Here is a 15,383-nt window from a genome sequence, read left to right as displayed (position 1 = left end):
CAGAATGTTAACCTGGTGTGAAACAACATGAAAAATGCAGCTGTTATGTTCCATTTCATCATTAAATCACTTTGGAAGATTTGGGTAGATTTGGTGGTTTTGACCAGGTAATACAGAATTCATGTTTGTTAAATTCTTCATTTTTAGTGGTTTAAAATCTCAACTTCAGCAATTTTAGTTATGTTGCAAATGTAAAGTCCATGGATAGAAATAGGGAAAGGCTTATGAAGAGATGCTAGATTTTATGGGGTGTGTTGAGAAATGTTTTGGAAAAAAAAATGGACACTTGATTTATAAAACCTCAGAATCAAGTAGAATGAAATTATTTGAAATTCTAAGTGTGATTCTTTACATCTTGAAGACAGAAACAAAAATGTCCAGAACTTACTCAGTTGAAGGAAAAAAATCTAAACAACAAAAATAATTAAATTATACAAAATAAAGAAAAGCAACTTGACTTATGGCACTCCAGTTGCAAAATATCTGTCTTGAGGGAAGACATATCTGCCATTATACAAAACACATTATTGGAGGGGGTGTTCCTGAAGAAAAGACAGAGGCAACTTCCATTAGGTTCTGATTGTCATTGTGTTAGGAAAATTACAAATTACTGAGCTATTTCATTAAAAAGAATTCTGCCACTTGAAACATTGATTTCTGGGCTAGTTTAAGGTTGTTCAGCTTTTGAGACAGAAGAAGTGACTATAATCATTTGCTCTGACCCAATGAATAAAATGGGTCTTAGAAATTCACAAAATTATTCAAGCCACAAGCTGAAGTGTGGCTTTTGGGAAAGTTCCCAGTCCTGAAAAGTAGAGTGTCTCAAAATACCAATAAAATAATGTCTGGACAATATTTGACACTTATATGTGAGGTGTTAAGGAGAGGCTAAAAGGTCTTGAAAAGGCCCAATCTATTCTTGTGGTTTTGGTTTTTCTTTTTTAATGGTGGTGTCAGTTGGCTGTAGTTATGTCAATAAAGTGTTACCACACAAGAAAAAAGCAGGGAACACTGCAAGCATCTTCCCAAAGTTTTCTTACCCCCCACTTCCTCCACCTCCATGATGTATTACTTGGAGTTGCCTTGGCCCTGGCACCTTTTACCCTTTCTTTGAAATGTGCTTATTTCCTTTTTATAAGTGCAGGGACCCCCTGGAGAATGAACCTCGGACAATGCATCCCAAACCTGAAATCAGTTGTAGGGAAAGCTGGGACTCCCACAAAGTTCATTCCTGTGCTTAATTCAGAAGTCAAGAATGGATTTGACTAACTTAATAAAGGAGTTAAGGAACCTGAAATAGCACAGAGCTCTTATGAAACACTTAAACAAAGGTTTACAAACTCTCTCCAGAGACAGAACTGAGGCAGGCACTGCAATCTTATAGGAGTTTGTTCCTGAAATGACTCAAGGGACGAAACTGTAAAAGCAAATTATGAACTTCTTCCACTCATGCCTAAGTTTCCATGTGAAAAGTGCACCAATAATTTCAGTTCCTTCTTCCTCATTATGGTATTTGTCTTGTCTGTTGTATGATTTCTTCCCCTATAAAGCTGAATTTAGATATTTGGATTATTATTTCCTTTAGGAAAATCCTGTACTGGTGTTATACCGCCTCACAGGACAAATACTCATGCATATAAAGAGAACCATCTTTAATGTCTTTGCTGTACTCTGTGCTTTGTACTTTTGAGCAACAGGTAAAGATTTTTCTAGATTTTGATCCTGTAATGGTCCATCTCCTGCCTTCCAGGCTCCTAAACTTCAGTATGACATTTCTGCTTGCTTCCTCTCTTTCTTTCCCTGCCCTAGTACCCACTCTAACTCACTTTGCAATACCTGCTAGGAAACAGGGGTATTACTATGTGAACAAAGTACTTGGAAAAACTAAAAAAAAACCCCACATTCCCCAAGCTACCTGTATCCAATGAAACCAGTAATTTTTTTACAGAACTAGGACAGTGGAAACCACAAAACATTTCAGTTTCCATTCAGCTCCAGCCCACAAACACACAGCTCAATGCAAGTCTTCAAGTGAATACAACTTTCTTTGACTTTTACGCATTGGAAAACCTACTCTTAAATAGCAATGAATAACCATCTTCACTGATAAAAAACCACACATACCATTTGTATGTTCTCCTAGGAAAGAGAAACACCATTTCTGAAATCTACCTGCCCACAATTAAAAAAGATTGCTGGTGTCCAAGGTGGAGATAACAAGTAGAATAATGACATGTTATGTTGTGCTGAACTGAGGCTATGTGACAAGAACTTCAACTGTGATGGAGTGACAAAGGTCCTTTTAATGCTTATTATTAATGAGGGTACAGCACTATGTTGAAATGGCTTACTCCTGTTTTGCATTGAAGTGAGGGGGAGCACTAATTTAAGGAGATCCAATTCTCTTCAGAAGATGTTGCTAATGTTCCTAATGTTTCCAGTTACTGAAACCCAGATTTTTATGTTGTGCCCACAGCTTGTTGCAGTCATTATAAATTGTACAGAGCTTCTTGGTCCAAAGTGTGTGTAAGCAATATCTGAGCAGCAGTCATCATCCCTGAGCACTCTGAAAGGTGAGTGAAGCAAAGCACCACTGGAGAAGGAGCAGGAGCTCCCACAGATCTGATCTCCTAGCTGAGTGTTCCTGGGTGGGAGGGCTTCTGCAGGAGCTTACTGATGAGGATCAGTGTGGTGCTGTGTGTGCACATCACTGCTCCGCTTCCCTGTGCGGCACAGACAGGAGTGGCTGGTATGGCCATGCCTCTCAAACAAACACCACCCCCTCCATCCACCCAAAGCACCAAACCTTGAGAGGTGGCTCTTTCTGGTGTACTTGTGACATACAGAGGTGGACAGTGCAGTGGCAGAGGATTGTTGTGCAGCTCCTTCAGTTTTACCTTCAATGCAAGTTCTCTGAAAGGCCCTGTGAATTACATGAGGATGGATCTTTTTAGCATGCTACAGGTATCAGGCAAGTTAACCCTGATTTATGCTGAAAGAAGTGATTTCTCCTCTTCACAGTGTGCTGAGCTTGAATTTAATTTGCAGTGAGGTAAAAGTCTGTTCAGTAAGCTGGTCTTGCCTTGAAGAGAATATATCTTAGCTTTTGAGCTTTTGTCACAAAACTGAATTTCCTGAACCATTACAGGGAAGAAATGCTGTTTGTAAAAATTCAGCACTTGCCGAATTAAGAACTGATAGATCACTCACCTACGTGTTTCTTATTCACTCCAAAGCCAGTCTTGTTTTGCTTTGTATTTCCAAAGACATTTAGGGAGGGAAATAAAATATGATTTGTGCATGTTACACATCCAGAGACATCCCCACACAGAGAAATGTAAGTCCTTAAGGTCACCCAAAAGTAAGAAGAACCTTTCTGAAGACGTGATGTAGAGCTGTTTGCCGGCTGGTATGGCTCACTGAGGACATGGTCCTAGTCCCTGTTACACCTCTGTCATTCTTAGCAATAATTACAGATGAGCTGGGAACTGTGTGTGGGGAGTGGTGGTGTTTGTGAGTCAGACTTGAGGAATCAAACACTGCATTTTTGCAGCAGGCTTCTAGATTTTGTTGGGAAGGAATGGTAGAACTTGCTGCATTTATTGTCCATGCCCAGGTCACGGTGTAGCTGAAGCTGAATATTTAAGTGGGTTACATGTATTGTCACTTCATCCTGTGGCAGCTGCTGCTGCAGTGAGAGGCTGTGAGGCCTTTGCTGGGGATGGAGGGATGAACCTCTGCACAGGCTACATCCAAGAGAGCATGTCCTACCCACTTCCAAAGGCACACCTTCTTTTCCTGACACTTAAGACTGGTGAAGCCCATGTCCAAGTGTGCTATTTATTATCTAAAATTATATTCTAAGTGGCTTTTAAGCCTCTTACCAGGCTTCAAATTACAAATGATCTTGGCACCTAGTGCATTATTACAATGTGTTTGTCTGTGAACAAAACAAGCAGACTCCAAGTCAGCATCAAAGACACATGATTTTGAGATACCAAATAGTTTTTCCGTGGTCCTGCTGATGCAAGGGATCACATTTAGCCTGTAGAAAGATTAATATAGATATCATGTGACATCTTCTCTGCGACCACTGCTAAAGCACAGTGCTTTGTCGTGTCATCCCTCACCAATTTGTCAACCATACCTAATTGATTAGGCTACTGTAACATTTTTATTCTGCACGTGAAGTTCCTTCCTCAGCAATCTCTCCCTCCCAAAATGTACATTCATCATTAATTACAAAATCAATGGGAGAGGTGGTCTGGACATATACAATTGATAGCTTCCCTCTTCAGATTAGCATAACCTCCCAATTCATTACGTGGGGTGAATAATACAGTTGCTGCCACCATGAAAACGGGCAGGTCACCTGCTGTAAATTTCTTAACAAAACGTGGTGTCATGAGCCTTTTCATTTGCTGACTGTTTACTGTGTGTTTGGAGGAGTCCATCTCCTTTCTGAGCCTCTCTCTTGGCAAAGAAACATCATAAATTTAGACAAATAAATGCTTAAATGTTGAAAGACTGAGAAGTTCCATCTGAAAGCTCCAGTGCTTAAAGGGAATCCTGCAGAGTGCTGACACTGCAACTGTGAATAAGATATTAAAAAAAGATGAAAGGATCAAAAAATTTGGTCCCTATAAACCCAGTAATGTTTCTTGCATGAGAAAGGTAATGGGAATTTAGGCCACAGTGTGCATGCTTTCCTGTGTTTTAGCATATTAAAACATTGAAATCTCCCAGATTTTTTTCTCCTTTCTCTGTACTATATTTGGATTAGAGTCTTCTATTCCCCTTTTCTCAAAGAAAATATGCTTCCAGTCATATTTTCCAAAATAGCCTCTGTGGTCTTTTAGTAGCTACACACTTATAACTTTACAAGTCAGGTCAATTATGAAATAGATGCAACATTTCCTGTAAGAGTCAGAAATCTAACCAACATTAAATAAGTATTCCTTTAATAGAAGGATAGAAGAATAACACTTTTTTTTTTTAATGACAATGGATGATCAGGCTCTGATATTGTTCTCCATGTTGTACCTTACTCCAGTAGCTTCACTAAAATTAATTGGACATCTTGGAGAATAAGGAGGTGGACAACAAAGTCCTCCTGTCATTGCCAGGGCTCTGGAACCTTTATGCTGAATAAAACTTATCACAAGATTTACATATATATGAAGCATGTATTTCTTAAATGATAAGGTAGGAAAGATGATTTAGTCATTTAAGTAAAGGGAATGTATGCTTTCAATTTCCATAAACATTAACAGAGATTTTATTGGAGTTTTAGGGGGAGTAAAACATCATTCCAAATTAATTGACTGCGAGAGAGCCATTCACCTCAGCAGGATTTGGACCAGGTTTCAAGTGATTTAGTGACTTTAATGGACTTTATTCTAGGGATTATAAAATCATGCCTTGTAATGTTTAAACTGGGGTTATAAAAAAAGGTAGGAACTGAACTGAAGCATTATTAGAAAAATGTCATCTGTAATAAATAAATTAGGTACAATACCTGAAGCAAGACTAATACTAGTATTTACAACAAAATTCAAGCCAGACTATGAATACAAGTATTGATAATTGTCTTCCTTGTTATTAAATGGTAATGTATTTATCTGTGTTAGAGGTCAATGGAATATACAGATGGTTACAAACATGCCTTAAACCAGACATGTCTTTATCTAGTTTGGTGTGAACAGAATGTTATGATCTGATTTTATTAGTACTTCTGGATTGTCCCTTGAACTAATTTTGCAAAACTCCCAATGTGATTGCCATCTAAAGGTTTTATTTAGATCTCAGTGAGGAAAATTACTGCAATCTTTTGCTCTTTAAATGTACATTCTGAGTCAGAGATTCCTTTCCCAAAAACTTTCCAATAGGATTCACTGGTAAAAATCCAATTGCAAAATCAAAGTCTTTGTCTGTTAAAATAGTGATGCCTTTCAGCACACAACATAAGGGCAGAGTGCATGTAATGATTGAAGCCATACTTCTAGCGGTACTTCCCTGTCAAGTATATATTTCTATTATTTGTTTCAGTATTTCTCATGTTCCAAATCATGGGACTTTCCTGTATTTGTCAGCTCCTCAGTCATCTGGCAGGTTTTCCTAGCTGTTGTTTTCCAGTAACCAGAATTCAATGATATTATCAGAATCCTTGCCAGAACCCCTTTGTATCACTTCAAATAATTCTTGCCCAGCCTCCTGGGGTGCTCTGCAAACCTCAGCAGCCCTGTGTGGCACCTTTCCTGCCTCACCCAAACTGGATATGCAGCTCTGTCACTGCAGCAGCACATGGAAAAGGGAAAGATGGATGAACCCCATCTGAATATTGCTGCAAGAATTAGGTTTTTTGCTAAATAGAGGCTCTTTTCATGTAGAAAAAATCCCTTGCAGACTATTGGCCTGTGTAACTACATTTATGAAGTTTTCTAAAAGCACATTATCGACTTGTTTTTGATTCATTGTTGCTACATTTTTTATATAAATAGGTACTTAGGAGCCTTTATAAAATACAGATTATTGATCTGGTCCTGTAAATATTTACTCAAAATTTTAAAAGTCCAATTATTTGAACTATGGCTATTAATTCTTAAAAAAAAAAAAAAAAAGCCCCTGTAATATATCTGTATTGGGAATTAAAACCAAAAAAAGTTCACAATTACCTCAAAAAGCTGTTAATATTACTTTTGGAGTAATTTCAAACTTCATAAATTGTGTTTTTCTCTTATAGTCTAATGGCTTGCAAAATTTTGTGTTTAAAATATGATTTTTTTAATAACAAGAAGAAAAATAATTAAATATGTTTCAGTTCTAGAACTTGTTTTCTAAGTTTCAGCCCAGAGCAAAATTTTTATGGTTGAGTTACAAACCTCTGAAAATAGGGGTTTACAATGGAAACACTGACACCACTTTAACTATGGCAGCACTGGCAGGGCAGTGTAATATACACTAGAAATAGAAAGCAAGATTAGAGATGACATTTAGGACATGAGGCCTTCTCCAGGCTGTGGGAAAAATAACTGTGGTCTATTTTTTTCCACAGCCTGAAAAAGGCCTCCTGGTCTAAGTGTCATCTCTAATCTTATTTCCCATTCATACCATGCATTTAACTAACTCCTTTTTTAATTATTATTGGCAGCAATTTGTTGCAGTTTTAAGTACCATTCCATGTCCAAATCACAGCTTCCCTGGCTAGCTCGTGTCAAGGTGCTGGGGAAGGTACCAAGGACACCAAGGATCTGCTGACATTTTTGGTCTCCAGGATGTGCCACAGCTGGCTGTGGGAGGCAGCCCTGCTGCTCTGGGCCAGGCAGGGCAGAGCCCCTCCCAGCTGTGCCAGAGCAGGGCACTGCAGCACTGAGCACGCTGCAAACTGCAGGCTCTAAGGGCACAGGGAAGGCTGACAGTCAAATACACTCACCCTGGAGTGTCTGGAGCAGCAGCCAGGACAGGCAGGTACTCAGGCGCAGTGACTTCCACCACCGTTTCTGGAGCAGGTCACGTTTCCCACCACAACTTAGCCTTGATCCAGGGTCCTGAGTACTCCAAAGTGAGAGTGGCCAGAACACTAAGAAATAATTTGGTTAGATGTGACTCTGGACTAGGCTGTCTCCAGCACAAAGCCGTGGTGTTAATATTGTGAGGAAGATCCCTCTACCAGTGGGGCCCCCATGAAAGGAGGGACTTGGTACTGTCTCCAAAAGGTAGCTAAGCTCAAGGGATAAGTGTAAGATTTCTCCAGGTTAAACCTTTTTTCCATGCTTAGGTCCTCCAACTCATAGCTGCTTCAGTTTTGTATTCACTGCATTAAAGGATAATTCCCTGTATACATTTATGGCCTTTTAATAATATCACAGCATTGCTTTGCAGTGATCTTGCAATCTCCATTCCCATGTGTGCCATTCCCATGAAATGCCATTCCCAGTGTGGGGTAAAAAGGAGCAATAAGGAAAGAAAATGCCACTGCAGAACAAATGCAATTGTAATTACTTCTTGCTCCCACCAGAAGAATGCCAGTAGGAGATCCATATCCTGAGGATGATCAGACAGACTGAATGCATCTATCTTGTCTATATTGCTTGAATGGTCAAGGTAGAAACTTATTCTGCATTTGAAATGCATTTTCAGTACTCATCTGATCAATTCTTTTTATTGCTTTACTCACAGTAGACAAAGATACTGGCAGCTACTGCCCATTCTCCAAGAAATGTATCCTGCAAAGCAATAATAGAGGCAAATTTATTGCTGAAGTAATTGCCTAATGAAGGTGCTTCATTCCAGCACTGTGGAAGCTGGTATTAGTGCAGGGATAAACACGACCTGTTCTGTGTGTACATGTAAGTAGGTGTATAATTTTGTTTGTAAGCACGGTGTCTTCTTGGCAGGTACTCTGCAGCCAGTAAGTGCCAGCTGCTAAATGTTCAAAGAAACATGATTTGAATTGTTCTCCACATTGGGAGAGTGGCCAGGAAAATGCATTTAATATAATCAGTGGATTCAATTCTGACAGCACAGATGTAGAAAAATTTGCTTACCGGTGAACATCTTTTGGATTTTAATTTTCAGAAAAAGAAGTTAATAATAACAACTATTCTCTCTTGCATAAATGATATATCATAAAGCCAAAAAAATAGAAATATGAATTATTTGGTAAAGTTGAGCTTTCATGTTCATTTTTCTACAAGATTTTGACATTGTTATTGGCCCAATACTTCTTTCTACTTTGTGGTGTTTATAGATCCAGGAAAATGTCATATTGTTTCTTTAATCCTTACAAAATATAAACACTCTTTTAAAAATGTTCTTTTCTGTGGTTAGATCTCTGACTGAATAGTACTTTTTACACAAGCCAAATGCATGATATAGTAATTTGTCAAAAAGTAGCATGAAGATTTGAAATGCCATTAATTAGTGAAGCTGCTGTGAAAGGCTGGTAACCACAGTTCTTGTGCACAGGCACCCACTGGGACACAGAATGTTCTTCCAAAAGCACCTTCTTGGTCATATAGGGCTGTGAGTGTGGCACATGAAGAAAGGGTGGATCAAGAGTCTCTGTTGGGAAACCAAAGTCTGCACTTCAGGCTATACTGTGCTAATCCCTGAACACGGAGTGCTGTTCCTGTCAGAACACTGTTACACCAGCCACTCTGTCTCACTTGTGACAGCCCCTAATCATATTTTTGGCCAGAAGAGCCATACTAGAAGTTTCTGAGACTATTCTCTACCCACAGAAACTGTGAGGAGTTAGCTTGAGAGAGCTCTGTTACAACAGTGCAGTGGTGTGAGCTGGCACTGATGATAATCTCATCTGGTCCAGCTCAGTGTGAACCACCATAACTCTGGTTTAAATGGTTACATGAGTTTCCATGCAAAAACCAATTTCACTAAGCACACAGTATGCACCTTCTGTTACCCTGGCACAGCCCTGTGTCCGGTGATTCTGTCCCACCCTACCTGAAAGCTGGGACTTGCTGTTTCATAGAGGGAAGGAATGTATTTACAAAACAAAGCTGATGGCTGGCAGGCATGGATCTGCAGCTTTCAAGATCACACCAGCCATGCATGTCCTTGACCCAGAAAAAAAACCCTTATATTCTCTTTCTAGGGATTATAAGTGACCTTGGAAGGACTGTGGCAATAGGTCATATGAAATCAACACTAGGTCTTCTGTTTGCTCTTGAAACATTTAGTGTGATGATTCTGAACATACATGGTACCACTGTTCCCCCATGTTATCAGAGAGCATATTAACTCTGAGCTGGTAACATGCAAAGGAAGAGAGAACATGGCAAAATTTATCTAGGTTTAGCACTAGCTCTGATTTTCCAGCACACAAAAATGTAAAATTCATTGTTGGGAAATTGAGCAAAGCAAGCCAGCCTCCTGGCACAATTTGCTGAAGCAAAAGTAAACTAAAGTTCTGAGCTTCACACAACTCTGTGTCCAGCTTATCCAATTCCAGCAAAACCGCATGGCTTCATGCTGCATTTCTTCCTCTGAAAGTCATTGTTGATATTTCCTGGTGGTTTATTTCCTTCTTGTGTGCCATAGAGATGTGACAGTGAAAGCTTAGTTGCAGTGTGCATGCACAGCATGGGAGTTATCTCCTCCCAAGAGTAAGTCCTGTTCTTCATCACTTTTTTCATAGGAAGCATTAGGAAGAATGTCAAAATTCTCAATTGTGAAGATTTACAGCAACATTTTTCTATGAAAACCTTATATTTTATGCTAATTGGAAACTACTTGGAGTATCATGCTGGTCTTATAGTATTACTACACATAATCCATTTTTGTTTTACAGCTTGGGAGGCACATTAGCTGAAGTTGACAGAACAGATTTTACTAGCTGATGAAGATGTCTTCCTCTGGACTCACCTTGTTGCTTCCCCTCCTTGATGAATCTTTTCCTTTAAGTCACTTTAGGAAGCAGCACTACTGGGAATCAGCAGGAATCCTCCTGCAAGAGATGAGGATTCATGTCAGGATGACACTGCTGAGGATTCACACAAGCACATCAACACAGGTAACACTAGCCTTTTTTTTTTTTTTTTATTTTATTATGTGGTCCCTTTGGATCAGGCTTCAAAGCTGACCATCAGCTCTCATTTCTAGGTGCCCTGACTTGAGTCAGAAGCTCCTGAGTGGCTGGAGTTGGCTCCTCACTCCTTTACATCGCTCTCATTTTTTGTGTCCTACACATTGTCTACTCCACTTTGGAACAGGGATTTGAATCACAATTTCCCAGATGCCAGAGAGTGCCTTAGCCCCTACAAAATAGGTTTGCAGTACTCCTTTGGTTCAAGGCCTGTTTTGCTATTCAGAGCAGGCTGAGATGCCCTGGCAGGTGGAGAGCCTGGCTCTCAATCCAGGACTGCCAGTTACCATGTGCTCTGGGCACTCAGCTGCTGAGGATGCTCTTGCTTTGACTGAGAAGAATCTGCCAGTCATTCTGAAATCCTCTCCCATTGCAGCAGATTTGTTACTCCATGGGAAAGTTCACATCTGAGAAGCTTCTCAGAAAAAATACTGATGTGCCTAAAGCCCTTCTCCATCCACTAACATCTCATTTCTTTCTACTCTCTTTGGTATCCTGTGCTGGAAATTTAATCGTCTCACGTTCTTGGGGAAACCTGCCTTTGGCAAAGACATTTGATGAGCCAGAGCTTCTGGTGCTGACCCTAAATCAGTTTGCAAATATTGCTGATAAGCTTTCTTATCTTCTCATCTTAGTGCTGCTCATTGCAAATGGGACAGGTTTTCTCTTTGGTTTTGAGAAAAAGCCTCTCTGATTTGCAAGTTAAACTATTAAAAAATAAAACTAAAAGCTTGTTACATAGTGTCTTACAAAAACCCTTAACTATATCATGATTTTGCAATACTTCTATCAGAATTAAGTTATGAATTCTTACATTTGTTTTACAGAATATTGCCTAAAAAAGACACTGTTAACTTATGGTAGCGGGTAATGCCAATTCCTGCAGTATGGTCCTAGTCTTCCTTTGAACATTTGTTAGGAAAATATGTAAAATTGATTAATTTCTTAAGTATAATAATAGCAGCAATATTATACTGTAGTGAAGGTTATTTTGCATAACTTTCAAACATTTACAGAAGGCTCAACATTTGGTGCCTTAATACAGAAGTATGTTCCCAGTAACAGTTAGGGTTTGTGGTGCCTGCTGCAGTGGCTGCCACAGCCCTGAGGGTCTCAGTCCACGTTTGCCATGCACAGGGCACCATGCAGTGTCCCCCCCTCGGCTGGGCTCAGTCTCAGGGTGTTGGCTAAATAGCTCAGAGCTCAGCTGTGACAAGGGGACAAGCAGGGTGACAGTGTCCATGCTAATGTCTGCAGGAATTTGCACAGGGGGAACAGGGCAATGGTGAGAGCACAGAATAAATCAAAGTGTGAAAGCAGTCAAATGTCACACCCAAGCACTCGGGCCTGGCATGCTGTTTGGGAATAGGTTGGGTTACCTGTCAGCGTGGCATTTTCTTTCTGTTGCTGGAGAATAATGTTATCTGAGGATAAAACCTAAGGAGCACAGATGGCTGTTATACAGATCTGACCCTCTAAACCCTTGTCATAGCAAATTATTCCATTGATGTAAATGGGATTAGTCCTATGTAAAAGATCTCAGTTATATTATCTAATCTTTCCATGATTGAAGTTATCTGTTGAATACAGTTTTGTTGCTTTGTGTGTGTTTGTGTACATCTATACATCTGTAATTAAATAACATTATCCATGGGAGACACTCTGTCATAGCCTAACAGTACTGCAGTCACAGACATTATGTAGGACTGTAGGATATAAATTCTCACTTTATGAGAAATTAGAAATGTTATTTCTGCACTTTCTAAACACAGAGATATAAACCCTCATTTGACTTTTGAACTTTGTTTGGGAACCATCAGCCCAGAGTCCAACACCTGTCTAAAAGTCTAATGCTTCCTTTTGTAAAAACGTAGACATTGAGGACTTGTGGTTGTGGAGCAGGAAGAGTTTAAACTGTAAGGAAGAGTAAAAAAGATTAAAATTTAGAATCGAGCCTTCTTTTTTTTTTTTTTAACCTACTGTAAATTACTTTATGTGTTATGGTGCAAATCTCAGCACTTCTTGAAATGATGTTTAAATGTAAACAAATTTTTCAGCTGTTATTTCTGTTGTCAGACAAGCCTCTACACTCTGTGAATCTGCCATGAACAGAGTTCTCACCCCATTCATTGTCTTAGGAAACAGTCCTGCTGGCTTCAGAAACATCAAAATAAGGTAAGTTGCCCTCAGATTGGAATCTTGCAGCCAAGAAATTGACTCAATTGCTTAACTTTTTCATGTACCTCACGATGTCACTGTGCAGTTTGGTTAGAAAACGCTTCTCACTTCCTTTTGTCTACTTAGAACTGAAGCCAAACCATTGGAAATCCCTTTTATTTAGGAAAAAAATAAGGGAAAATATTGAATCTCTGCCCTCTTTCAGTTTTGAGGGGAAAAAAATTACATCTTTTGCATAAAAGCCGCACAGTTCAGCTCTGAGCCTGGCAACTTTCAGTGGTTATAGTAGTTGGGCATTATTTAGACCTTCTCATTTACTTTCTAGTCAACTATTTTTAATATGAGGATACCTTTTCCCCAGGAAAACTTGGAATGTTGGAGTAGAAGCTATCCCCTGGCTTGGGGTTTGAAGCCCTGGGTCACATTGCCACCCTTAATTTTTAAATCATGCTGGCATTACTGGACCAGGTAGTGACAGACTGGTGGCACAGAAACCTGCCATAGTTTTTGGATTCCCTCTAATTAAAAACACATTGTGAATTCTCTGAAAGGAAAAAACAATCATAGCATGGCTGATTTATATGATAGCTGCCACTGTCACACCATGGATTCAGCTAACTGGACCATTTTTTATGAATAACACTTAGTTTGAATTCTGGCACTTTTAATTAAGTGAGTATTTTTTCATTATTTTACCAGGGATGGATTGCAATACATCTGATCATAATGTTTCTGACTTTTTTTTTTTTTTTTTAATAGAACCAATGTGATGATCTGCAAATGTTTTGCTTATTTTTATTCTATTTACTCCAGAATTCTCCTCTGGTAGGAGCATACTTCTTCACTAAAGGGTGAAAAACATAATGATATTAGTCCTAGGTTCTCACACACAAAGGCATTGAGGAAAATAACATGGAACCATTTTCACAAATAACAGGCCAGACCAGAGCTCTTCTTAAAAAACAATGCAAGGAGACTTTATACAGCTGTCCATGTAGAAAAAAGACAATTCATGTGGTTTAATTTTTTTCACAGAAACATTTTTGCCTCTGCTATAATGGAGCATTCATCACTGCCCATTATCTGAAGAAGCTAATCCATAGAAATTGTTTGGAGTTGATTTTCTGGAGTTCCACCTGAATCTCACTACACACTACATGTGTCCATGTGCTTCTTAGTGTTACAGACAGTAACTTGTCTGGTGACAGCAGAGGAGAGCTCTGTATGTCAAAATGAATGGGCCTGACACCATAAATGTTAATACAAAAGTGCCAGTGAAGCACAGTACAAGCTAATTCTGAGATTCATTTTGGAAGCTGTAATTTAATTCAGTCAGAAATGAGCTTTGGTACAAATATTAATTTGAAGTCGCCTATATTTCTCATCTGCTGGCTAAAGCTTGCAAACAATAGGGGAAAGGTCTTGCTATACTGCTACAAATAAGTAAACAACCTTTTCTGCCAAGAAGACTCCAGTGTAAATGCAGAGTCAGGGAATAATTTTTCGACTAATTTATCCTGCATATGGATACTTGGAAACTACAGATGCTACATAACGATCTCTATCTACAAATATTTCCCAAAGGACAAGAGAACTTCAATTGCACCTAGTTTATAATAAATCATCGCCATGGACTGCTGCTAGCCTGCGTTAGAGAAGCATTGTGGACAGGGTTAGGTGTGGGTGAGCAGTCTGGCTCAGCCTTAGGAGCACAATTCCTACCTGAGGTCAAAGCAAGGCAAGGTCAGAAGTTGGGAAGAGGATGTGAAGAGGATACAGAAGAGAATGAAAACCTCAGTCTGTTAGAAAGCAGCTGCAATAGTTTCTCTGTAAGTATTTCCCTGCCTTCTCTCTTCTTCCCCAGTGCTTTCTCCCTCCATGCTTTGACCCGTTCCTGGGACTGTTTTCTTCCTCTTCCATTATTCTGTGCATACCACCAACCCCTATCCCAGAGATAGCAGGAGTGCAGGGAAAACAAGGCTGCAAAATGAACTCTCTCTGTATTTACATTGGTTTCCAGCTCCTTCTATGAACAGGCATATGGTGTTAATCTAAACTGTCCAACACATTAGTGGGAGGGAAGTAGCACCCAGAGGATTATTACAACATTTTACCTGGCAGATGCCACCGTATTTATTGATATGAAAATTTCCTCCCTCCATATCAGCCACTGAAACCTCCCTCTGTGAAATTCTCTTTATTTTCAGCATAGCTCTATTAAAATATTTTGTTAAACTCCTTAAGTTTTACTGTGTCTAAAATGTACATTCATTATTCGGGAAAAGTTATCACTAAAGTCAATAGAAATTTAAAGTAATAAATGATGTGCTTATTGTAGTTGGCTGCTTGAACACATTGCATTTTAATGAGTAATTTCTGTGGGCTCCATATATATGTGTCCATATGTATGCACAGGTGTATATATATATGTATGTATAAGTATATATATGCATATAGATTTGTGCATTTGTGTATATATATGTATTCTTGATTTTGATCTTCAAACCTGTGATTTTATATCAAATATTTCTGAGGAGAACACTAAAATCAATTAACAATGGTACAAAAAAATGCTAAAAAAAAGGAGTTCCAAAGTAAA

The 15,383-nt window shown here is 39.1% G+C and overlaps 1 long non-coding RNA gene across 1 annotated transcript in view; it reads left to right on the top strand.

Annotated features, from left to right (window-relative positions):
- Window positions 1-15,056, top strand: part of LOC119704363 — a 105,112-nt gene extending 90,056 nt beyond the window's left edge. Inside the window, exons 4-7 of the long non-coding RNA XR_005257946.1 lie at window positions 2,477-2,573; window positions 10,426-10,534; window positions 12,683-12,781; window positions 14,369-15,056. This is a non-coding gene — a long non-coding RNA (uncharacterized LOC119704363). The remainder of the gene's footprint in view (window positions 1-2,476; window positions 2,574-10,425; window positions 10,535-12,682; window positions 12,782-14,368) is intronic.
- The last annotated feature ends 327 nt before the right edge of the window (window positions 15,057-15,383 follow it).

Source organism: Motacilla alba, chromosome 9 (genome assembly GCF_015832195.1).
Source record: "Motacilla alba alba isolate MOTALB_02 chromosome 9, Motacilla_alba_V1.0_pri, whole genome shotgun sequence".
Lineage (NCBI taxonomy): Eukaryota > Metazoa > Chordata > Aves > Passeriformes > Motacillidae > Motacilla > Motacilla alba.
This window is presented reverse-complemented; position numbering and strand designations above follow the sequence as displayed.